The following is a 27,159-nucleotide window of genomic DNA, read 5'->3' as shown; positions in this document are numbered from 1 at the left end:
GAGTCTTTCCCACAGGAAACTCTGATGGTGACTGACATCCTGACTAACGAAGTATCCACACTTGGAAGGACTACAGGGACAGGAGCCCTTGTGCAACTCCCCCAGCCCCTCTGCACAATGTTGCTCTAGAGTCCTTAGAGTATGGAGGACTGCCTGCACTCTGGAAGCACTCTTTAAGATCAGAAACATCATGCAATGGTGCAAAGAAACTGCCTACTTAGTGCTTAGTAATCCAGAATCCTGTCTCCACATGGCTAATGAGATTGACACTGAATGCATGGGTGGAGAATTTGTGAAAAGGGCTGAGGATGGTTTATTTAAAATAAAAAAAACTAAGGGAAAAACTGCTCCAATGATCAAACCTCTCTCTTCTTATACTTATAAAAACTGCTTATCATATATCAGTCATGCCTTATTTTTCAATATTATCATTCCTTGAACCACTTTGGCATCCTCAGTTACTTCTAATAGAAATCTTGAAACAGCTTTAAAATGGAACCATAACGAGATGTAGAGAGAAACAATCAAAACACATAACCAAAGTATACTTTTTTTAAAAAAAGTATCCACTAAAATTTGGGCCCCATCCCAATGAGTTAAATGGTATTATTATTATTATTATTATTATTATTTTACTTCTGTATATCCTACTCTTCCTCCAAGGAGCCCAGAGCAGTGTACTACATGTTTAGGTTTCTTCTCACAACAACCCTGTGAAGTAGGTTAGGCTGAGAGAAATGATTGGCCCACAGTCACCCAGCAAGTATCATGGCTGAATGGGGATTTGAACTCGGGTCTTCCCGGTCCTAGTCCAGCACTCTAACCACTACAGTATACCAATAAGTATTCCTTATTGAGGATTTTTTGGAATACTGAAGGATGCAAGATCTAGCATCTTTCTTACTTATGGAGAATCTTTTTAAAAAATAAAAATAAAATTATAATAGTCAGTCTTGCTCCTGAATCTGTCTATACGTACGAATATGTATCTATTGTAAAAAATAAATAAACGTGTATCTTTTGTTTGATATAGTTTGTTTTAACTTTTTAAAAATACCCTTTTCTTTAAAAGTGGCACAATCAACACATTTTCCTCCATGAGCCCACTTACCTAAATGCAAGTGAATATGGTATAGTGGTTAATGTAATGAGACCAGGTGTGTGGGTGTGTGTTCATTCATGCTTTATGCAGGATGTTTTGAGGCTGACAGAAAAATGTTTGTTGCAAATAATTTTACAGTAAAAGAAAATTGCCAAATGCTGCTGAGTTGTAAGATGCTTTTAGTGCATTTTCTATTAAAAAACATACAAAAGGCAACAGGTAGTGCTGAATTTTATTAGCAGCTAATAACAGGAGGTAATTTACATAGCAGATCATGAAGAGCTACACATTATAAACAAAAGCCATGCAATAATACAATTAAGGCCACCTTCAGACATCAGGCCAAATCAGAGGTGAACCCACCTCAACTCCCCACCCCCCGTGATTTTTAAATTATCAGAACTGGTTTGCCAGTTACAGCCTTTTCTCGACTGGCAGGCCCTGGCAACAGTAATTCATGCCACTGTTAGCTCTCGTTTGGATTACTGTAATGCGCTCTGCCTAGGATTGCCTTTGAAAACGATTCGGAAGCTTCTGCTAGTCCAGAATGCAGCGGCCCACCTCCTCATGGGTAGCCGTAGATTTGATAGTGTTACATCTCTTTTATGGTTGCTAGACTGGTTGCCTTTTGCTTCTGGGTCCAATGCAAAGTGCTGGTTCTCACCTATAAAACCCTTATGGTTTTAGCACCTATATATCTCCAGGATCACCATTCTCAGCCAGTTGTATCCCGACCTGTGAGGTCTTCTCAGCTGGCCCTCCATAGTGTCCCAGGCCCTGGTGTAGTGTGTGGTGCCTGGGCCCATAGGAAGGCCTTCGCTATGGCTGCCACTCTTCTTTGGAACACTCTTCCGCCCCACAGATTCATATAGCCCCCTCCCTGGCTGCTTTTAAAGGCCCTTCTCAAGCCCCACCTGTTTTGCCAGGTGTTTGCCCTTTAATAATAACAATAACAATAACAATAATAATAATTAGACAAACATCTGCCACACAATACACCAGATATAACTGTAGTCGAGAAGAAAGAAAAACAAGTCAAAATAATCGACATAGCAATACCAGGGGATAGCAGAATAGAAGAAAAAGAAATAGAAAAAAATCTCCAAATACAAAGATCTACAAATTGAAATTGAAAGGCGGTGGCAGAAAAAGACCCAAATAATCCCAGTGGTAATTGGCGCCCTGGGTGCAGTTCCAAAAGACCTTGAAGAGCACCTCAACACCATAGGGGCCACAGAAATCACCATCAGCCAATTACAAAAAACAACTTTACTGGGAACAGCCTATATTCTGTGACGATATCTATAACAACAGCAACAACACTGACAATAAAATTCAGCCATCCCAGGTCCTTGGGAAGGACTCGATGTCTGGATAAAACAAACCAGTCAATAACACCTGTCTGATTGTGTAAATAAATAATAATAATAATTATTATTTTTACTAACTGGTATTGGTATTGTTGTTCACCGTCTAGAGTCTTTGAACTCTGTAAGAAAATGTTAATAAATAGATAAACAGACAAACAAACATCTTTTAAAATAAAAATTATGGTTCCCAGACCCAACTACGGTTCCATGTTTGCCCCCAAACCTAGGAATGAACCCTTGGTTTGTAGTGAGTCCCACTCACCCAACCGAGGGTCTGTTCCCTCCTTCGCTGTGATTTTATCCCAAACTGGAGGTAAGGCTCCTCCTGTGGGCTGCCATCCATTTGGCTGGCATGGGCTCTCCTTCCATGGTTGGAGGAAGGCTGTGCAGCCAGTCTTGCCCCCTTTGCCAGGTTCCAGACTTCAGATTGTGATTGGGAGCACATTGTCAGGAGCGGGGGTGGAGGCAAACCAAAGGTCCATTGTGTCCAAAGGTGGCCTACAATTGAAGAAAGGCCTCATTCTGAAACAAAATTGGTGGTTATTACCCTAAATGCAGTCTAAATTTCTCAAGAAAATCAATTACTCAGGTTTAATTAGTCGACAGTATGCAACACTACCCTTTCATGCCAAATTGCTATTCTAATTTCAGCAAATAGGTTGTCCTCACATATAAGAAAGTTTGTAAAAATTCGCATCAGTATAGTACAGTGACAGGGTCTTCGAATATATTTATTTACTATTTTAAATACCTCCTTTCTGCCAACCAGCTCAAGGCACTTGATAGTTTCAAATTGGGGATGTGCATGAACCACGGTTCGAACACAGTTTGGGAAATTCGAGCAAGAACTTTAAGAAAAAGGACATCCCAATAACCCCCATGCAGTGCCAGCATGCACATGGCATCTGTGCATGTGCAGATACCATTTGTGTGCTCAGCAACACCATGCAGCTGGCACCCACATATGCAGGGGTGTAGCAAGGTTGGAGTGGGCCCATAGACAAGATTTTAAAATGCCCCCCCCCCAATTGAAGCTCAGCTCATGAAGTAAAGAAATCTTAATTGAGACTGAATAGTGGTAACCCACATCAATTTCGGAGGATGAATACAAATGAAGGAGGCCCGGGCGGGTGTGCAGCTGGGGGAGCCAGTCATGTGACTTGCCTCTGGGGGGCCCCTCAAGGCAGTGAGCCCCCAGACAACTGACTCCCCTTGGCCTATTATAGTTACACTCTGCGCAGACACCATGTGCGTGCTGGCGCTGTGCAGGGGTTATTGGGAAGCATTAAAGTTCTGGGTCAAATTTCCCAAAACGTGCTCAGACCACAGTTCGAACCACAGTTTGTGCACATTAGTACTTCAGATAATAGCTTACAATATAATAGACACTATAGGGGAAAAGGGCAGGGAGGGAACATAAGTATATTCAGGCACTATGACCACTGCATGTGCTAGTTCTGAAAGAGGAGGAGCCACAAAGCCAGTAGGCCTCAGCTGAGTCAGGGGGAAGGGCTATGTTACTTCACCTCTTCTTCTTACTCTGCCAGGTGTACTAATTGCTGATGGATGTAGTTTGGGGAGGGGAGGAGCTAGATGAAAGTTGGGCTCAGCAGAGTCAATGGAAGGCCTCAATCTGAAATAACTACTACATATTCTATAGGACTATACCGAGTGATCCATAGAGGTCTTTCACACGGCCTCACTGGGGAGGGAGGGAGGGCTGTGGGAAGGCCGGAGTCTGACTGCCTTCCACAGCAGAGGAGCAGCTGCTGTCTTCCCCTCCTCCACACCACATGCCCACATGAGCAGTGGTGCAGCAGAGGGAGACACTGGAAGCAGGAGGACTTTTCCCCTCCAGCATTCCAGGATGCCCTGGGGCACGAGCATGGCAGCTTCTCTCGTTAGAGCAGCCACCACGCTCAGAACAGCTGCTTCTTCCCCCCTCCCTGGCTCACTGCCGGAAATGGCAACAGGCTGGTGTGGGGGGGGGAGCCGTTTAACCCAGTGACAACCGCCCAGATAATCGCCGGCTGAGATTAAGTGAACCACAGGTTCGTGTAACCTTGGCTAAACACCAGGTTAGAAAGTGGGGTTTGGCACAGGGGCAGCGCCTGGAGGTTATTCACACTTGGCTTCAGGGTAAATGTTGAGTGAAGCCACTTCGAAGTGCACTTGTAGCATTGAGGGAAGCAGCCCCTCCCCTCTGCTCTCGGCTTTATTTTTGCAAGTACACATGGCAGGCGTCAGTGTTTTCCTTCCTAGTCAATGGGAGCGGCGGGGGCGGGGGGGAGAGTTCCCTGCGGAGAAAGATCTGCATTTCTGAAGAGACCATGCCTCTTATCATGCTAATGAGCCTACATCAGCGTCTCTCCCTGTTTGCTCCGGCATTTTCAGAAAAAGTAGCTTTAATCCAGCATTTTAAAATTTGGGAAATACCTCAAAATAAGCTAGAATTCGCATCACAAAGCCCAACTTGTGTGTGGAGTGGGTCCAAGGATCTCATCAGGAGTTTGGGGTATGTTTGGCTGGTGTGCGAATACACACACTCTCTCCCGAAGGAGATTTGGGGCAGAAGCCCCATGTGTAAAGCCTCCAGGAGCAACCTCACTCCCAGCACTTCACACGCACAGCCTAATCCAGGGTGGGCTGCCCTAGGCTGGGCTAGGCTGCACTTGTGAATACCCTTATAGTGCTATTTTTTTATTCCCATCTTCCAAAACTAAGAAGATATCAAATTTGGAGAATAAAGATGCATTATCTGAGTGAAAGATAGGATATGGTCCACCCACCAAGGTATCAAGCAGGTATGTAGTTGTAAGCCATTTTCCTGTGTTGCCAAAGGCAAGATACATGTCTATGCCCTGCCCTACGAATGAACACATGGACATCAGAAACAGTCAGACACAGTCACTCCTGCTCCCCAATCCAAGTACTGATGGCCTATAGTTTTTGAACATCTGACAAAATCTTTAGTTTGCTTTTTCACATTCAGTGTGAGTCCTGGAGCCCAGGTACAGCCCAAGCATCCTTAGGGAGGGATGAACTACAATGATCCACCCACCTCCCCCATTGATACACAACTTCTTTGGACTGGGCTAACATTTAGAACTTGTATAATAACCAGAATCCTGGCTCTCAAATGACTTGCACTTTAACCTGAAATCATTTTATTTTACCATTTTTAAAAAATCCCTGTATGTTGCTTGCACTCAACAGTGTTGGAATGCATATTTTGATAGAAAACTCAAAATATGAAAAGTATGTGAAATAAATATGTGATCCCAAGATGGGATCGTCTTACGGTGAAGAATGTCAGCACTCCAAACCTGTTGTTGTTGTTTTTCTGAATCCAAAGTATAATGAAATGTCAAACTATAATGCCCCATTTTATTCTTGGAAACACACACACACACACACACACACACACACATTGAGAACATTTTGGCTTTGAACTTTTAAAGCCAAAACATTTCAATAGAATATTGTTTCTTTAGAGAATGAAATGAAAAAATATATATCTTGCAACTGAAAAATAGAGGGTGTCATTTTTCTTTTTCTTCATGGAATCATATGATTTTTTTTTTCTTGACGGTATTCCAAAAAAAATATTTGTTTTAAAGAGACAAAATATTTTAAGCCATTTGCAGAGCTAATTTTATCCTTTCCTATACGTAACAGAATATATAGAAAGAGACCAAAGGATACTATATATAAAAATCTTTTTCAATTTAGGAAGGGGGTGATATGCCTAAATTCATACCATCACCCAGACGAACAAAGAAAACATAGTTCCAATCCTTAGAATTTTAAGTTCTGCATATATCCCCCTGTCAATGTTAGGTGACTTTTTCTTTGGGGGCCTTAGCTCAGTGGTAGAGCATTTGTTTTGCATGCAGAAGATCTCAAGTTCAATCCCTGGCATCTTAAGGTAGGGCTGGCTGGGAAAGATTCCTACCTGAAACTTTGGAAAGCTGCTGCCAGTCAGAGTAGTCAATATTGAGAAAGATGGACCAATGTTCTGATCTGGTATAAGGCAGCTTCCTAAGTTCCTATGTTGTACCTCTCCGCTTTTTAAAAACTTTACACCTTAGATGAACTGACATCTTTTGCACTCAGTACTCCCAAGCAGGCGCGTAACAACTATAGGGCAAGGGGAGGCAGTTGTCTGGGGGCCCCACTGCCTGGAGGGGCCCCCCAGAGGCACCTCACGTGACTCCCCATTGCCCCCTGCCCAGCCCCAAGGCCCCTCAGCCACTTGCCCTGTTCGCCGTCTCTCCTGCTTGTTCTCCTGGCCGGCAATCCAGGCGGCAGACAAGCTGCAAAGAGCTCCTTTTCTCCCGCCTCTCAGCTGATCGGCGGGTGGGCGGGGCTTCCACGGAGGTCTGGTGTAGGCCTCTGTGAAGCCTGAACTCCAGTAGGGCCCAAGCCAGCCAGGAAGGAGGAGGCAGCCAGAGAGGCCTCCACTGTTCTCTGCAGCAGAAGAACCCCTGCTGCCAGGTAGTGTGAACTCCTTTTTGTGGTTACCTTCCCCACCCCCCCACCCGGATATATAGGGATCTGCTTGCCATAGGGCTTTGATATGGGGGGGAGGGACTGAGAAGTCTCTGAATATTTATTTTTAAACAGCTTGGAAAATTTGCTGGCTTAAAAAAAACTCTTAAAAGTCCTATAAGTGGCTTGTTTCATGGCAGAAAATTACAAAAACTTCTGGAAGAAACAGTATTATATTTATTTTATTCATTCATTTATAAATGCACTTATGTTCAAGTTGTTTTGCAACCCAGAAGGTCTGAGTGAGAACTGTGAAGCATGTCTTCTGCTTTTATTTTATTTTATTTTTCTTGTGTGTGAACTGCTCCCCAATAACTTGCAGGGACTTCAGGGTAAATCTGGCCAAATGTGAATGCAGCACCTCCATTCCAGAGGAGATGTGTCTTAAAGGGCTTTAAAAGCCTCCTGTGAAAAACCTCCTGGAATCGAACTTGACTGAATTTGTTCAGAATTCTGAGAAAACAAACATAGGCTCACCCTGCATGGTTGAAAGTCTCCTTGGCTAATCTGCAGCGAGGGGCCCATTTTAATCATTCATCTTTCTAGTGTGTTCTAGGCATTAAAAGTAAAACAAATGTATAGTACTCAATGTATATCACTATATATTGTGAGGTGTGCGTGTGTGTATTCAGTGAAATGTATTTCCAGGCAGCATACTTATTTTGGAATATCAGACTTAAATCCTTGGGGGCCTGGGGTGTGCGGAGGCCCTGGACTTTGAGTGGGGGGGCCCCATTTTAAAATCTTGTCTCTGGGCCCACTCCAACCTTGCTACGCCCCTGCTCCCAAGGTATTTGCTTTTGCCCTCTCTGGCTCTCTCACTAGACTTCTCAACTGCTGAATGTGTCTTCTCCAGTGCCGAATCCTGAGACAATAGAACAGAGTGAAGAATATTTATCTGGATAGGTTTCTGGAAATGAGCCCTCTATGTGTGGTTTAGGTTCATTCAAGTCCTTTGCTGAGCCGCCCCGCCCCACCCACCCACCCCACACGTGCCAGGTTAAAGGCATTATTTATCCCAGTATTTATCCCAGTATGTATGTATGTATGTATTTATTTATCCCAGTATGTATTTATTTATCCCAGTATTTCAGGATTCAGTTGGATACAGCTTGCCTGGGGCTATGCAAACTTGCCATCTCAGCTTTCTCTCTAATATGTGTGGGTATTATTTTACCAAAACTCTATCCAGATTGGTTGCAATTTGAGGTTTATGTTCTTAAAAGTAATCAGAATTTGTAATGGAAAAAAACCTTATGAGGTAACTTGATCCATGTCAGTATTTGGGGAGAAGCATATAAAATGTATTCCTAAGGTCTTATAAATCAGCATCATTAGTGTCCAGAATATACGCCACACACAGGTGAAACTCGGAAAATTAGAATATCGTGCAAAAGTCCATTAATTTCAGTAATGCAAATTAAAAGGTGAAACTGATATATGAGACAGACGCATTACATCCAAAGCGAGATAAGTCAAGCCTTAATTTGTTATAATTGTGATGATCATGGCGTACAGCTCATGAAAACCCCAAATCCACAATCCCAGAAAATTAGAATATTACATGGAACCAAGAAGACAAGGATTGTAGAATAGAATAATATCGGACCTCTGAAAAGTATACAGTGTACTGTGCTTGATTGGCCAGCAAACTCGCCTGACCTGACCCCATAGATTCTCTATGGGGCATTGCCAAGAGAAGGATGAGAGACATGAGACCAAACAATGCAGAAGAGCTGAAGGCCACTAATGAAGCATCCTGGTCTTCCATAACACCTCATCAGTGCCACAGGCTGATAGCATCCATGCCACGCCGCATTGAGGCAGTAATTGCTGCAAAAGGGGCCCAAACTAAGTACTGAATACATATGCATGCTTATACTTTTCAGAGGTCCGATATTGTTCTATTCTACAATCCTTGTCTTCTTGGTTCCAGTCAGTCAGTCCTTTATTACGGTCATGGACCAGTGCATAGCTAAAACATACATACTTACATGCTTACATATAAGAAAAGAGACTCAGCATAATAAAACGGATTATAACACAATAGTACCAAGTTAAAATTAGAACAGTTATGGTGAACTCCAAATAGGTCTGACTGAAAACCTTATTAAACAGGGCACCCTCCATTGCAATCATGAAACAAGAATCACAGGGGAAGAAAAGAAAAGAACAGAACATTATTAAAAACCTGAGCGGATGGTGCAAATGATATGACAATGTAATATGTTCCATGTAATATTCTAATTTTCTGGGATTGTGGATTTGGGGTTTTCATGAGCTGTACGCCATGATCATCACAATTATAACAAATTAAGGCTTGACTTATCTCGCTTTGCATGTAATGCGTCTGTCTCATATATCAGTTTCACCTTTTAATTTGCATTACTGAAATTAATGGACTTTTGCACGATATTCTAATTTTCCGAGTTTCACCTGTATTTATGAGTGTGGATGGCCAATGATTTATTAATGTAGGATCTCTACCATGCCCCAATATGGAGGCCATTGTTAGTAAAATGTCTTCTGCTTTCCAATATCAATCCTTAACACAACAGTCTCTGAAAGAAAGAGGGTGTTGACATCGTTGACATTGTTGAACGTCAAGGAAAATTGACAACCAACAATGTAGAACCATTTTGTGTAGGCCTTGATCTGTCAAATACATTTGTATTCTCCATAGCTGATATCCAGACTAACACTACACTCACACAACAAAGTTGTATGTATGCATGTAGATCTCATAGTGGCATGGATGCTCCAAGCTGCACAATACCTTGTGCTCTTGGTCTGCTTGCACAAGTGTTGTGGGAGAATATGTGGGTACCTTCTACACCTTGTTGTGTATTGAGCCCCATTTTTATTCATGTGGGCTCGAAAAGTATAATCCAAACTGACCCAAAATGAGTGAATAGTGAATAACTGTCCATGTGTACAGATTTGCACACAGATTGTACTTGTGCTGAACATAATGTATGAATAGGGCTAATGTGTTATTACACATGCACAGATTGTATATGTGTTGAACAACGTATGAATAGGACTTTAATGATAAAGGTACTAATGGGCCATTCAAGGATCCTGGCCAGTTTGGATTCCTAACTGTATGTGGTGGTAAGACTGTACTTCAGCATGACAGCCTTTGACTATGGACTGATGTGGGCCATGATGTGGGCCAAGATCCTTATTGATCTTGTCTTTAGACTGTTGATGATGAGATGCTGGTGACATGAATGTTGAACCTGGCAGCACTGGCATGGCTGCTTTCAGATGGCCCAGTGACTTGAGTAGACTGACTGGCTTCGCCCAGTTACCACTTATATATTTATTATTTCTCTATATGAACTGTTTTGGACACCTTTGTTTAAAAGCGCTATATAAATTGTTCTTGTTGCCGCTGTTGTTTTTGTTATTCATTCCTTTTTAAATTTATTTTTACATTTTATATCCCGTTCGTCCTCCAAGGAGCCCAGAGTGGTGTACTACATACTTAAGTTTCTCCTCACAACAACCCTGTGAAGTAGGTTAGGCTGAAAGAGAAGTGACTGGCCCGGAGTCACCCAGCAAGTATCATGGCTGAATGGGGATTTGAACTCGGGTCTCCTCGGTCCTAGTCCGGCACTCTAACCACTACGCCACGCTGGCTTGGAATGCTTTATAATCCTCCTCCATACATCTGGAATCAGGGAGCTGGGTTTGTAGTTCAGAGAATGTGGCTTTTAGGCAGGCCTGAGCCACAGTACTTGTGGTTTTTTTGCTTATATGTTATCCCCCCAATAAATAATAATAGTAGTGGTAGTAGTAACAACAATAATACAACTCCTAAAAGTTTCTGATTAAGGGGATATGACAGGATAGGTGAACATGTATCTTTAGAATGCTGGTGACCAGAATGCTTTTTTGTGCTATTTTAGCTTCTCCAGTTCCAGATGAAAATTCATGGGCCAATAGATATTGCAGTTCAGGTAAAGGTTTCCTTTTAAGTTTTGCATCATCTTTAGCCTTTTATGAACCAGCTGTGAAAATCAATCAGACTTGGTGGAAAGTGAGCTGCTGCGTGGTCTCAATAATGAGAAGTACCAACTGCATGCTGGCAGTTTTCTTGGTGTACAGAAAGATGGATGGTGCCTTTGACTCACCTTTTCTCCTCCCTTTCTACTTGTGCTTTGAAAGTTAGCAGATGTGCCAGATAGATTAATACAATGGATTCTTTAGAGAGGCAGGAAAGCTCCAGTGTAGCGCACTGGTGACCTTTGGGTCTCCCCCATTGCTTGTGTGCAGCCAGCACATAAAACAGGCATCATCTGAGTGGATGCTGGGACCATCATAATATGCTAATACCCAAGGATTACTTGGCAGCCTACAGGACATACTGTTCTCGACTAGCTATTGTCTGCAGTTTACTTTGAATTAAAAGGTTGGCTCTTGCGTGATTTAACTGAAGAGATAGAATAGGAAGAGAAGAGAAAAACGCCCAAATAGAGATGTGCTATTGAAGAGAGGTGAGGTGGTCTTGTGGTAACAAGCATGACTTGTCCCCCTAGCTAAGAAGGGTCTGCCCTGGTTGCATTTGAATGGGAGACCACATGTGAGCACTATAAGATATTCCCCTCAAGGGATGGAGCCACTCTGGGAAGAGCAGAAGGTTTCAAGTTCCCTCTCTGGCTTCTCCAAGATAGGGCTGGGAGAGATTCCTGCCTGCAGCCTTGGAGATGCTGCTGCCAGTCTGTGTAGACAATACTGAGCAAGATAGACCAATGGTCTGACTCAGTATACAGCAGCTTCCTATGTTCCTATGCTACTTAATAGAGCAGCGGGGAAGTAACCTGCCTAGATAGCAGAAGGCTGTTGGTCCAAATCTCCACTGGTGTGTTTCCTAGAATATGGGGAACTCCTATATTGGGCAGCAGCCCGATAGGTGCTGAATACTGCATGGGAGATGGCAATGGTAAACCCCTCCTATATTCTACCAAGAAAACCATATGGCTCTGTGGTCACCAGGATTCGACACTGACTTTTGAATGTTTTTACAATAGCCAATCACCTGGTAAAATGGGCAAGCCATTTTCCCATTTAAAATTAGCTTGCATGTTCAAACAAGTTGTGATGGAAACTTCCAAAATATCACCAGCTGCTTTGGGCACTTATTCCTCATTTGTATATATAGTTATTTGGATCTGCGGACTAAGATAGTACTTTTACTCTGCTATCCGTATTCTCTGTGACCAAATTAAAGGTTTATTGCATAGAATGTGATATTTGTGTACAAAATATAAGTAAGAATCTTGTGCTATCTGCAGAATAAAATGATGATCTAATTTGTATTGTTTAAGTTTCTTGTCAAATGCACAGCAAGTATCATCTTCCAGGTTTTGAACAAAATCTGCAAATTCCACAAGGCCGATTTCTGTTAGAAAGCCAGTCTTGAATCCAGAAGAGTTTTGCCCATTTTAAAACTGACATATGTAGACAATCAGATACAGCCTCTTTCATGTGGAAATTTTATTTTGGTCTCAGAATGGGAAAAGTACGGAAGTGTGAAAATGTGGTGCTTTGTTTATTCTTGTAAAATTCTTGCTTTCTTCCTCTTTCCCCTTGACATATTCCGTGTCTGCAAATCTTGAGAAAATAAATCAAACATGTACAAAACTTCACTGTCTCCATGGAATGGGGTGGTTTATTCAAAACAATCTGGCTTATTTAAGTTGATGTTGAAAGCAAGCACAGCTAAATACAGGCGATCTACAGAAGTAGTAATAGGAATGCTACCCTCTCCTTCTTATTTGTTACTGTGAAAACAGAAATAAGCCTGATGGTACAAGATCAGATAAATACTCACATTCTGTGCTGAACTTATGGGATTGGAAATTGCCTGTAAATATTGAGCCCATTCTCACAACCACTTCTAGAGGTCTTTCACACGACCTTTGATGGCCACTGCAAAGGGCGGTAGGGAAGGCAGGTGCTCACCTGCCTTCCCCTCTGCAGATGAGCAGCAGCCACCCTCAACTCTGTCCCACCACACTCCCACAGGCGCAGTCGTACTGGGATGACAGGATCTGGGAGTGGGAGGACTTTCTTCCTCCCGCATCCCAGGGTGCCCCAGGACATGAGTAGCTTCTCTGATTAGAGCAGCTGCCATGCTTGGCGCGGCCACTCCTCCCGCCCGGATCTCTGCCGGAAATTGTGGCGGACCAGGGGGGAGGAGCCATTTAACCTGGTGACGACCGCCCCAACAATCGCCGGCTGAAGTTAAGCAGACCATAGATTTGTTTAACCTTAGCTAAACACTGGGTTAAAAATAGGGATGTGCATTTCGTTTCAGATACAAAACGTTTTGTACACAAAACAGGCCATTTCGGCTGTTTTGTAGCCAAAACAAAATACCCAATGCTCAAAACAGAAAATTTTGTAGCCAAAACAAGATGTCCCTGTTTCAGATACAAAACGTTTTGTTGTTTCGGCTGTTTTGGAACTCCATTTTGCAGTCGGGAAAAGTCTTTCTCTTTCAGTCTCCATTTTGAGTTTTGACATCTGTTTGAATTTCCAGCCCTTCCAGCCCACAGATTGGCCAGCGAAAGCATGGGCTGATCTGCTGGCAATTGCCTCATTCCTTTTAAGCAAATTAAAGGGTAAATTTTACCCTCATTGGCTAGTGGGGCAGTGTATATTTACCCTCATTGGCCAGTGGGGCAGGGTTCATTTCATTGTTGTTGTTTCACACTGTTGTGTGTAGATCAATTGCATTTTGGGCAGGGGATATGTGGATGTGCATGACATTTGGAAATCTGCCTGATTTTTTCCAAAGCTCTGCTGTTGTTGATGTGTGATGTTGATGTTATTTGGGGTGGATTCAAGGCAGAAAGGGGGCTTTGGGGGCAGAAGAGTGGTTCAGGTGGTAGTGCCCCAATGGGTGCCTGCTGCCACCCAGATTGCAAAGGAATTGGGGAAAGGGCTGATTTTTAAAGAATTTGTGCAGTTGACATGTCTTTGGGGCAGATTCAGGCAGAAAGGGGGCCTGAGGGGAAAAACAGTGGGTTGGGTGGCAGTGCCCCAAGGGGTGCCTGCCACAACCCAGATTCCAAAGGAATAGGGCAAAGGGCTGATTTCTTAGGAATTGTTGAAGTTTATGCTTCTTTAAGGTCCCCCCCCAGGGAATAATGGAGGTTTCAGCAGACCCATAACTCCATTTGGGGGGCACTGGGGTGGTTGGGAGTGAGTGGTGGTGTAGTGCACATAGGGTGCCAACCACCCCCATGGGTTGCTAACCCATGGGGTGCTGGGTTCTGATGTTTCTGAGGTGTTCTGAGTGTAGATTCAGATTCTCTGGTAGCATATGAGATTTTCAATGACAAACCATGAATCCACTCTCATATGCTACCAGAGAATCTGAAACTACACTCAAAACATCTCAGAAACAGCAGAACCCAGTACCCCATGGGTTAGCAACCCATGGGGTTGGTTGGCACCCTATGTGCTCTACACCACCACTTGCTCTGGGCCACCCTGGTGCCCTACAAGTGCAGTTATGGGGCAGGAATTATGGAGGTCCATCATTCCCTATGTGGAAGAACTTTACAGACACGCAAACTCCATTACATCTTTGAAAATCAGCCCTCTGCCCAATTCCTTTGAAACAATTCTGGCAGCTTCCTTGCCCACACTGGGCACTACCACCCACCGTACTCTGCTCGGGGCCACTCCTTTCCCCCCAAATTGAAGCTATACTTTTGCTGAAACTGTCATTCTTCCCTATGGCAAAAATCCTATACTTAAAAAATTCACCGAAAATCAGCCCAATTTCTCTGAAATTTGGGTGGTAGTTTCCACCCATTGGGCACTACCACCCCCACCCACTAGTTTTTACCGGGGGGCATTTTTTAAATTCCAAAACTTTTTGGATTCGGATTTTGCAATTTCGAACAAAGAACAAAATTGGAGTGTTTCGGATTGGCTGATTTAGAACAAAGAACAAAACGGGGGTGTTTCGGATTCAGGCCAAAAACAAAACAGAAAACAAAACAAAACGCACAACCCTAGTTAAAAACTGAGGCTGGGTGCAGGGGCAGCCCCAGAATTGGGCTTGATCCCAGTGCTTCATACACACAGCCTAGCCCAGTCTGGGTGGCCCTAGCCTGAGCTAGGCTGCACGTGTGAACAGCCCCCTTGTGTAGTAGGTGCTGCACTGTTCGACTCTGCACTGATTGACTCTGAGGCATGCGTGACATCCCTTCCAACATTTCTCAGATTAAAATAGGGGCATGTTTGTAACACCTGTATTTTCATACCAAAGATCACTGCCCTGCCCCTTTCATCTACCCATTATGAGTGTACTCTGCTACAGCGACTTCTCCAATAATTTAGAAGTCAAGGCCACATTATTTTATTCATGTATTTTATTTAAAATATCTCTATACTGCCAAAAACTCTCTGCATCTCTGGACCGTTTACAAATAAAATCATTTAATTAATGAAAATCATTTAATTGAAAATCATTATTATCATCATTAAATCATCATTAAATGAAAATCATTTAAAAATCATTTAATTAATCATTTAATTAATTAATTAATTATTCAATTAAAATCATTTAAAACATTTAAAACCCAGTATTAAAAATTTAAAACTATAAATCTAATTAAAAGCCTGGGTGAATAAGTGTGTCTTCTGTATCTTTTAAAAAGTGGCCAGAGATGGAGAGGCTCTTATTTCAACAGGGAGCACATTCTAAAGTCCAGGGGCAGCAACGGAGAAGGTCCGTTCCTGAGTTGCCGCCAAACGAGTTGGCAACAAGCACAGACAAACCTCTCCAGATGATCTTAATAGGTGGTGGGGCTCATGTTGGAGAAGACGTTCTCTTAAATACCTGCTCACACCTGGCCTTTGTTCACCCTGGCAAAGCACTCCATGCACATCCATTCCCCAAACACACCCATTTCCCCATGTGGACTAGCACTCTCATGAGAGGAACAGTCTACTAGGGAGGACCTTTGACTTGAAAACCTTCAGTCTTCCAAGGGACTGTGCACTCATGAGTTGAGCTAACTCAACAAACGGGGACCCACTTGTGTGGGGCCCCGCTTTCTCTGGCCATGATAGAAATTTTGCTCAGCTACCCACTTCTCCTGAGGGAATCCTTTCATGCACTTGAAAGAGATTTCGACCCTTCATGTTTCACAGCATAGCCACATGTGCAAAGTAGGGAAATACCAGGTGGGGGGGAGGGGAAGGATCTTCACTTTCATTCAAAATTCCCGGGTTCCGACCGGAGTTGTGCTGTATGCAGATCTGCCATTATGGGGAGCTGTAGGAGAGGGAAGACCCAATTTCTAACGACCCCAGGGGAGCGGGGTCTCCGATCCAGGCACAAAAAAAGGTTGATATGTTCAAATGGGTGAAAGGGCTGGCAGAGGGCATGTTTCATAGCTTCCTGGTGGCAGTTGCCAAGACAGGGAGAGCTGCTGGCAGGGTACCTGTCCCTGCAACTTTCTTATACAGAACAACCTTGCTGGGCGGCATCTGCGATCCAGCCCCCATGGCCCAACACTCTCATGAGAGAGTGGTCCATGGGAGAAGGGGGGTTGTTATCACTAATTATTAGCAATTCTGCCCAACACCCCTGTCCACATAGATGATTCTTCTCATGAGTTGTGAAGGGGTATCCCCATAGCTTTACACATGAGTAAGCAGTTTGCTCAAGATCAGCGTCTGTCATCATTGCTTATGATGACTCTTCCCTTTCCCTGAGCCAATCCTGATCTTGCTGCCAGGCCCTTCTCATGAGTAAACCGAGGGACCGTACAGGTACCCCCAAGGAGAAGGGGCTGGAGATCCCTTCCCCAATATTATTGTGCGAAAAATAATCTTTAGCCATTCAAGAATCTCTGGTTAGGGCTGCCTTATAACCTTGACCTCGGGTATCACCACCCTGCCATATGTTTCCTTCCCAGCACTCTAATGGGGTTGCCCTGCCTGTGTTGCCATCATGCAAGGGTGTGCTTGTGAACATATATCATTGTCGCTTCATTTTCAGAGGGCAAAATGAAAAAGAGCAATCCCATCTTGTCATCCTCTCCCCGTCTTTCCTCCTTGCCAGGAGGCGAGGAGCCAGGGACAGAGAGGGAAGAGGGAATGCCCCATCTGACTTTTCTATTGGACAGGCTGACAAGCTTGGGCTGGTACATGGCGCGCGCGCACGGCCTGTCGCCGCCATGCACGCGCGCCGCATACGTGCTTGTATTACTGCTTCTTCCGGGCAATGACGGGGGCAGGGGCGGCAGGGAGGTATGCTGCCACCCTGAAAACTTCAATTTAAAACACAGCGCCGGAGGGGGAAGAGCGGCGGGAGGGGTAAGTTCTACCCCCCCGCCCTTAAAGGTAGACCCCCCCTCAGTGCCGGACCGCCAGACAAGTCCGTTTCCGAACCGGTTCAGAGGCCTCCAACATGGCCTCCAAACCGGTTCGTGCACATCCCTAGAATGCAGACAAAACTGCGGTTAAGGTGCCATCTACATTCGGACTGAATGCCAATGCCACCAAACTTCAGGATGGGGTGGCAAAACTTAAGGTTGAAATTGGAGTTTGGCAAGGCAAATTGCAGCTTGCTTTTGCCGCAAAACCATGGTTGCATGAGTTCGGATGTAACAGAGTTCCAACCTCTGCCCCATTTAACTGCACTTTCACGTTATGTGCTAATGCGGCCAGTCACATCTGGGATTCCCTGTTATGGGAAATTCAGAATAAATACAAGGATGAAATACATTTTTAAAAGTAGGACATTGCCCAAATTAATATAGAAGGGAGTGGATTGAACCACACTGGAACACTTTAGTTGATTAATTGCATAAATTAAGGATTACAGCCCTAATTAAAATATGGGGCTTAGTTCTGAAAGGTGAGACACAGTATTTTGCATGAGTACTGAATACTGGAGATTTCCAGGCCACTGGCACTGCAGCCCTGTAGGAGAGAATCTGAACCAATCCCATATGTAGCAGAGAAACCCAATTTGATGAGAAGAAGTCACAGAGGAGATCTGAAGATGATTGTTTAAGGTTAAAGTAAAGGTTTGTTTTAAGGAGTTAAGAGCACAGATAGAAAGCCTGCACCCTCTACTCAAGGAGGAAGAAGCGAAAAGGACAGAAAAAACAAAAGAAGAAGAGAATGTCCCAAGGATATCAGCCAATCAAGCAGAAGAGACTTAGAGCAGTGATGCGGGAAACAAGAGAGAACAAGGGGACAGTCCTACACTTTCTACCTCTACTCTTATTGCATACTAAGGCAGGGGTTCCCAACCTGTGGAACTCCAGATGTTGCTAAACTACAACTCCCATCACCCCCCACTACATTTTGTTTTGTGGCTGGGGATGATGGAAGATGTAGTTCAGCAACTGCATATTTGGTTGTGAACCAATGCCCTAGTAGACAATAAGAGTTACTGGTGCTAAGAGTCGATGCCTGTGGAGTCACATCTCCAGCAAGGCCAACCACAGGAAAAAAGCTACTTCTGAAGACCTTAAGCATAAAGAGCATAAAGCTAGAAAGCAAACTTGGCAACCCCCTTTTTACTTGCATGGAAGCAACCGTTGGGGAATTCAAAGGGCTTTTTGGGATCCTGGCCAAAATGATAAATCAGTTGGAAGCCCTAGCACCGAATAATTTTGCAAAATCTCACCATTCCCCCCCCCCCTGCCCCGCCAAATGACTTTTTTAGTCTCTTCCTTTCAGGCCGACTGAGGAAGAGCTGCCAGGGTGCCTTTGAAATCTAGTCTGAGTACATTTTCATGTACTGTGGGGAGTTTTCAGCAGATCTTAATACAACATAATAGTCACAGCAAGCACACCACTTACATTCTTGAGGCACACAGAGCAAATGCTAAATAAATACTTTCTTTCCCATCCCCCCCACCAGCCTCACTTATCCAAGTCCAGAGGGCTGGCAGAAAGTGGGGGAAACAGGGTTAGGTGGGGTTTTTAAAGTCATTTTCAGGTTTAGACCACACTTGCAAGCAAAATTTACCCCCCCCCCCTTTTCCCCTCCATAACCAGAAACACAAAATACTTTTCAGTGACTTTTTAGACATTCCGCGACTGACTCCAGTCAGTAGGGATCTCTCTGTCAATGCTGCCATATTTGGAACCAGACCGTCTCTTCTTAGCTATAAAATGGCAAACTGTGGGGAGCAAAGCCCACTGAGATTCAGTTGAGCAATCTTCTTGGTGGAAACTCCCTGATGTTGTGGTTTCAATGGGAGGCTGCATGAAGGCTGTAGTTTGCCTTCACATGATAAATCGCAGGATTAGTGTTTAAAACTGGAGGGGGATGTATTCATTATAGTAGTTATACAACTCTCCCTCCCTCAAATTGTGTGCTCAGAAAAGGCATCTGACAAACCAGATATTTGAAAGAGAAGAAACCTCAAAGATAATCTAGCCCACCAGTAATTCCCTTACAGACAATACTCATTACATCCCATGCTAAGCTCATCAAATTAATAGCCCAATGTGAAAAGCAGAATACCTATGTCAAATCTGATTTTATGACCTGGTCCTGTGCTCAAGCACTGAGCTGAAAGACACTTAAGGCTAGGACCACTGAGTATCAAACTTATGAATCTCACACTGATACCAGGGCACTGCCTCTTTGAGATGTAAACAAAGAAGACCTCATAATCAGAAGACTATGGGTCCTTTCTCATGAGCAGAGAAAGGGCTCTGACGACTTCATAGGCGGGTGTGCCGCCATAGTGCCGCAAGGATCAGCCTGATCCCAGTGGTTCACACGGATGTACAAAACCAGGCTGAGCTCCCAGTTTTGCATGCGTGTATGAATAGCCTCCTTGTGAGAGAACTAGGTGATTATTTTCAACTTGCAGCAGAAAGCGGGCCCATAGCCAGTCTAAAAGCTTTGTGGGGGGCATGAAAAAAAAGTCAGGGGGCCAGCTTATCTGGTCCTCATCAGTCCTAACTGTAAGCAACATTCAGTTATTTAAAAAATTCTTTGTTTGATGGGAAGAGACAAATTTAGGAGCAGCCAGGCTTGTCTTAGCTGCCCTCCCCCCGCCCACCAGTCTGGAAGTCTGGTAGCTGGGGTAATGATTGGGTCTGTATGGTCTCCTTAAGGGTTTGAACAGCCCTAGGCTGTTGTATTCTATCGAGTAATCTTTTATTTTATGTTGTGTAGAAGTTTGTCCCCATGGGGATCCTGTAGAAGTGTGTGTGTGTGTGTGTGTGTGTGTGTGTGTGTGTGTGTGTGGTGGAGTGGAGTCAGAAAGGAAAAGGGAGGGAAAGGAGAAGGTGAAAATTGAGTTGTTTCTGAATAAACTCTTAGTTAAATCTACATAAGATTACTGTATGTTTAGGAGGTTAAAAAGCTATAAAATATAATCCTAGTTCATGCTGGTCGCTGACCGAAATAAAGAGATTTGATTTGACGTAATCCTAGATGGACTAGAAAGTGAAAATAATCCACAGTTAAATTGTGCTTGTATTACTCCCAACCATCTAAATTCATTCATTTAGCTTTCCAAATTACTGGTTAGCAATAAATAATTGAGTTGTCAGAAGAGGTCTGCTCTGTGCCGCTGTTCTCACATATTCAGTACACATAATGAATCCATCCTGCTCAGTGCTCAACCAAAATTACAGAGCAGATTACAGTATCCAGAATGCATTCTGCAATCTGTTCCAGAACCATTTGAAGAAGGTTAGTGTGGCTAGTCCTCTCTGTGCATGCTTTGCAGCTTGCCCTCTTTGCACATGCATGTGCGCGTGCACATGCACACACAGACACACACATACACTCTTGGGATGAAATTATTTTAGATTTTTTAAAAAAATTGATATATGCACGTTCCAGATGAGACTCCCCATATGACAGAAGAGTTTAACATAAAGCATAATATCATGCAAGAGACTGACCAACAGTTTCTTAATTTAAAAAAAATTCTGTAGTTCTGCAATTAAATTAATTAATTAATTAAGTTCCTTTTATAGTGTAGTAAGTAAGGGGTTAAGCTTTCCCTTATTCATAGCTGCATGGTTGTACTTATGCAGTCCTGAGCTGAATACTTTTATGGCAAGTATGATTCAGTGTGAAAACCTGTAAGGCAAAAGATATAGAAACTCTATACCCACAATAGTAGGCTGGGGAGGGAAAGAGTGACACATTTTTATTCACCTTTACTTTCGCCATATGTTACTTCTGACAGGCCTACGGAACTGTATTTTTCTGTCACACAGCTGATAAATTTTAAACCTAGCTTTCTTTCTGTCTCCCGGGAAGGAGTTTGGGAGCAGTCAGCAGGCTGACTTCTCCTATTGGTTGCAACGGCATATTCCATCGCTGATTCTACTCAGAAAGTAACGGGGCGTATTGCGGGGAAGCTATGAGCTCAGATTTTGTTCTTTCCTTGTTTGGATCTCATGCTCCCTTCCTCTATTCCCCCCTCTCCCCACAAGCATTGTAATAATAGAATCTATCTCAAAGAATTAGACAATCCAGATGAGCCATTTGGTCATTTGGTTCAAATGTCTCTCCTACAACAGAATTCTCAGTACCAAGCAGTAGGGGCCAGGATGGGCAGAGCGGGGAGGTGGTAAATGAGCCGCAGGTGTGGCATATTCCCACTTACCTCTCCCTGCACCTTGTTCAGCCTCACCTCTTCTGCTTCCATGTTAACCCCATGTGGGCTGTTTATTTGCCCAATTCCCTAACCCAGGCAAATGAGCCTACGGTTAACACGGTGACAGGGAAGGCAAGGCAGAATGAAGCAGCTGGGCTGGGGAGAGGTGAATGGGAATCTATTATATTAATTCTCGTAGATATGCCTCTGTGGGGATGCGTCCCGGCAACCCAGCGGATTGGCTGGGTGGTGGAGGTGCCGGATTAGCTGGGCAGCAGTTGGCCACATAGGGAAGTGGCCACTTGGGGAGGAAAGGAAAGGAAGGAAAGCGGGCAAGTGGAGAGGAGAACTGAATGGACTGGGGCAGAAGGGAGGGGGAAGCTGTGGGGAGAGAAAGCAGCGGAGCCTGGTTGGGCAGAGACAAATGGCTGGCTGCTTTGGAAGATGCTCGCTAGAGGGAGGGCCGTGCAGGAAGGAGCCAGCTGAACGCTTGGCCGTCTGACACCAGGGACTGGAGGAAGGAGGAGGCAGCAATGGCCAGCAGGGAAAACACAAGCAGGCTAAAAAGCGGGGGGGGGGGGAGCACGAATGAGAGAGAGAAAAGGTGAGGGGGGGGAACAGAGGAGGGAGCAAGCTGGGGCAGAAGGCTGGGGGGGAGAGTAGGGCAGAAGGTGGGGGGAGTATACTGCCGCACAGATGCTCTGTGTGGGATCAGCTAGTGAACAATAATACTTGTTATTTATAACTAAATTATGAATTCAAGGTAAAGTGTGCTGTCAAGTCAATTTCGACTCCTGGCGCCCACAGAGCCCTGTGGTTGTCTTTGGTAGACTACAGGAGGGGTTTACCATTGCCTCCTCCAGCACAGTATGAGATGATGCCTTTCAGCATCTTCCTATATCAGTTTTAATTACTGTGACTGTTTAATTGTTGTTTTACATTGTTAATTGTTATTCTATTGTTTTAGCTCTTTACTGTTTTAATGGTTTGTTTTAATTGTAAACCGCCCTGAGCCATTTTGGAAGGGCGGTATGAAAATCAAATCAAATCAAATCAGATAAATAATAAATATATCACTGCTGCCTGATATAGTAGCAGCGGGGATTCAAACTGGCAACCTTCTGCTTGTTAGTCAAGCATTTCCCTGCCACGCACTTAAGGTGGCAAATTATGAACTATGGACTCTTAAAACATTTCAAATGCCTCAACAGCATCAATAGGCTGCAGATTCAAAGTAGGCGGTAGGACAAAATCCATTCTGTCATGAGGATGAATGTGCATTATGGGCAAATGCCCATGAATTTCACCTCTGGTGCAGCTCCATAAAGAGAGCATCTCTAAGGGTTCTTCTCATACCCTGATCTTTGGGGAGCAGAGTGAAAGGGGCCCATCTCACTTGATTTTTTGGAATCATTCTCCTGATGCTAACATGTCATGCCCTAAAATATACCCCTGCTTTGGAAGTCATTCCACATTCACATCTTGTCTAAACACATTACATGGAATTAAATTCAACTGAAATCAATTGGGCTAATTTCCCTGTAATGCTCAGCTGTAGTGCAGTACTAGCTGGAGAAAAAGAACAACCCATAACTAATTGCATTAAATGACATAAAAATAACCAAGACAATTTCTATTTTATCACTGCAAAAATGTCTTTGCCAGAACTCGACCATCTTTTCAGGCATTTTTTAAGATGTCATGGCCTAATTTATAAACCTATCAAATATATTTATGGTGACAAGATTCGTCACAGAATGGTATATCTTTGCAAACAATATATATCATCTGAGGATTCTTCTGTATTATTTTCCAATGAAAATCCTATCCATCAGGAAGATGGATCTTTGATAATATTCATTATTTGTGTATGTGCAATGATCTCCTGGTGAGCTACGCTACATAGTGATTTATTATATTCACTTCTTTTTTCACAGAAAAGAGAGATGAAAATCAACCCATCAATAGACCTATGGGAACTGATGGTAAGGATATAAACCTGCATATTTCCAGGTAATAAAGTTTAGCCGAAACATGATTAGCTTGTTTGAAGATTTGTTTGTCTTGATACTTGTAAAACATAAGCCTTCCTCAAGGTGCATATTTTGCATCCTGTACAAAAATCCAATTTATAGCCCAATTCCATTAGTTTGGTGAGCATAGCAATTCACAGCATCAGGAGTAAAAGGAATGCAGTGAGGTTCCTTGTACTGTACAAAGCTCTCTTCCCACAATGCTTGGGCAACTCAAAGCTTGAGATGTGTGCTGTCTGGAGGATCCTAGTGTGCTAATGAGGGACTGGATTTGATCGTATCTTGTTCTCTTCAGTCCTTATCACTCTCTGTATCTATTATTTCCTCCTTGTCCCTGTTTGGAGTGATTCCAATAACCCTCTATAAACACACACACACATTCACTGCTGCCCCCCTCCCCCAGAGGAATGAGGTGGACATTTTGGTTATTTAGGCAGGGAGAAGATGCTACAACCCAGATCCTCAGCAACCTCATGCTGCCAGTACCCCTCCTGCCTCCACACACCAGGAAAACCCAAGATAGCACTCCATCATGACCCAAAGACCCAGTGCTTCCTTCATCCTCTGACTCAGAGGAGTTCCTGGAAGACCTACCAGGCCTAGCAGCAATCCCCCAGGGCTTAGAAAAATGGGCAAGCCCAGTTAAACAGCAGAAACTTCCAGAAAGGGGGTAAGGCTAATTACCTTGACAGCAGCCATAAAAGCCAGCAGTCTGCTCCAAGAAGCCACTGGAGTAACGTCACTCTTGTGTTGCTTAATCCAGCTTTTGTGCATTCCTGCTTACTACCATTACTGCAACAAATATTTATATACTGCTTTTCAACAAAAGGGCTCAAAGTGGTTTAGACAAATAGATGGATAGAATGGTTCCCTGTCCCCAAAGAGCTCACAATCCAAAAGAAAATATAAAGGTAGACACTAGCAACAACCACTGAAGGGATGCTGTGCTGGGGCTGGATAGGAACAGCTGCTCTCCTCCTCCTAAATATAACAGAATCACCACTTTAAAAGGTGTCTCTCTGTTGAGTTAGAGGGGCTCAGATTTAGGTGAGGTCCTAACCTCTTTCTTCTTGATGCCATCTGGGCTCTGTGTCACCCCAGGATCCCTGTCTCAGTAGATATCTTGACTCGGCCTGGAACTGGATAATCCCCTGTATTTACTATTTCACATACTTCTTGAACTAGGGATAGGTACTGGGCTAGATAAAGATGAGGTAGATGCACTGAGCTACATAAATACAGAGTCAAGGAAAGGAGGATCATCTGGCTCTGTCCCACTTGACAGGATTTTGATATTGTTTTTCATTTATGGAAATGTAACTTCACCAGCAGTGAATGAGATCACTTTAAACAGATCTTCAGGCCACCAGCCACCTCGGAGGATTCATGTTTTATTCCCTGAGAATGAATTTAAGTCTAACAAATAAGAGCCCTGAGATCTGGGTATGCTCATCAAAGCTTCAACCAGTTTTGACAAAGGTTGTTTTTCAGGCCTTAATAGAGTTATTTTTAAATAGGTACATCTAGCAAACAAGACCAAAAAATAAATAAATGCATTTTTGTCCTTTCCACAACAAACCTAGATTGAGTGGCTCCCCAGTTGTCCACACATTTGCTTTGAAGTATGTTCTAATAATTTCAGTGGAATTTACATCTAAACGAATTGCTAAGGATCACAGCCTTAATCTCATATTCATTCTTGTAAACTTGCTTTGTTAGTATAAATTAAATCACAAATAGTATTCAAACAGGAAACCACAAATAGTATTCCTGCTTCCTGTGTATTTTAAAAAAATGATTTTACACAGACACCTGTGCAGACACTGAATCTATGGAGAGATAGACTATACACGTGTATACATCCTGACACCATGCATAGCCTTCTCAGTACATATTATTTGTACCCTCCATTTTTGCAGGGTGCAGATTGTGTAATGGGAGTCTATAGACCCATTCACACAACCATTATACTTGGGGCTGGGGAGGACTGGAAGGAAGGCAGGATCATTTCTACTTTCTACTTGGGGCTGGGGAGGACTGGAAGGAAGGCAGGATCATTTCTACTTTCCCCCACATGACTGCCACTCCTGCCCCGCTTTTCGCACTGCGCTCAGACACAATCGCCACTGCGGCGATGCCTAGCCACCAGAAACCCCACAATGCACATGCAGAGGATTGTGGGAATTCCAGAGGCCAGGTTGCTCCTTCCCCGGCCTCTATGGTCTCAATAGCTGCTGGAAGCCCAGGTGGTGGGGTAGGAGGGCATGTGCATCCCCTCCCATCTCACTTTTAGCCCAGGTTTAAAACCTGGGTGTCCTGGCAGAAAAGCGCCAGGATCAGGACTGATCTCAGCAGTTCTCACAACCAAGTCTACCTGGGTAGGGCTGCATTAGCCCGGGTAGGCCTGCTCATGTGAATGACTTCTATATATGTTGGGAAGATGTACGTGCATAAACAACTATAAAAACCAGACCTTCTATTTATTTAAATGTATATTCTACCTGATAACAGTCACCTAATGGTGCAGCAGGGAAATGACTTGACTTGCAAGTCAGAGGTTGCCGGTTCAAATCCCTGCTGGTATGTCTCCCAGAATATGGGAAACACCTATATCGGGCAGCAGAGATATAGGAAGATGCTGAAAAGTATCACCTCATACTGTAAGGGAGATGGCAATGGTAAACCCCTCCTGTATTCTACCAAAGACAACCAAAGGGCTATGCTGTCGCACTGAGTCAACATTGACTTGATGGCACACTTTACCTTTACCTGATAACAGGCCATAGAGGCATGGACAATAAGAGAATATACAAGAAACACACATTTTTTTTTAAAAAATTAAACTTTTATTAGAAGAAAATTTATAATGCAAAACAAAATTAAACCAAACACAAATGGCAAAACATCATACAACAAACCCCAATTCAGCTATGCACCCACGTTCTAATATTATTTGGAGTAAGATTGATTGATTGATTGGTTGATTGATTGATTAAGTGCCGTCAAGTCGGTGTCGACTCTTAGCAACCAAATAGATAGATTCTCCCCAGGATGATTTGTCTTCAACCTGGCCTTTAAGGTCTCTCAGTGGTGCATTCATTACTCTCGTAATTGAGTCCATCCACCTTGCTGCTAGTCATCCTCTTCTCTTTCCTTCAACTTTCCCCAGCATTATAGACTTCTCAAGGGAGCTGGGTCTTCGCATAATGTGTCTGAAGTATGATAGTTTGAGCCTGGTCATTTGTGCCTCAAGTGAAAATTCTGGATTGATTTGTTCCAGGATCCATTTGTTTGTTTTCCTGGCTGTCCATGGTATCTTCAAAAGTCTTCTCCAGCACCAAAGTTCAAAGTTTGAATGCTTTTTCTATCTTGCGTCTTCAAAGTCCATAGATTGTCACAGGGGAAACCATTGTCCGAATGATTCTAGTCTTTGTAGGTATAGACACATCACAACATCTAAATATCCTTTCCAAGGCCTT

The sequence above is a fragment of the Hemicordylus capensis genome, chromosome 1 (genome assembly GCF_027244095.1).
Source record: "Hemicordylus capensis ecotype Gifberg chromosome 1, rHemCap1.1.pri, whole genome shotgun sequence".
In the NCBI taxonomy this organism is placed as follows: domain Eukaryota; kingdom Metazoa; phylum Chordata; class Lepidosauria; order Squamata; family Cordylidae; genus Hemicordylus; species Hemicordylus capensis.
The sequence above is the reverse complement of the archived record's forward strand: the minus strand, read 5'-3'. Positions refer to the sequence as shown.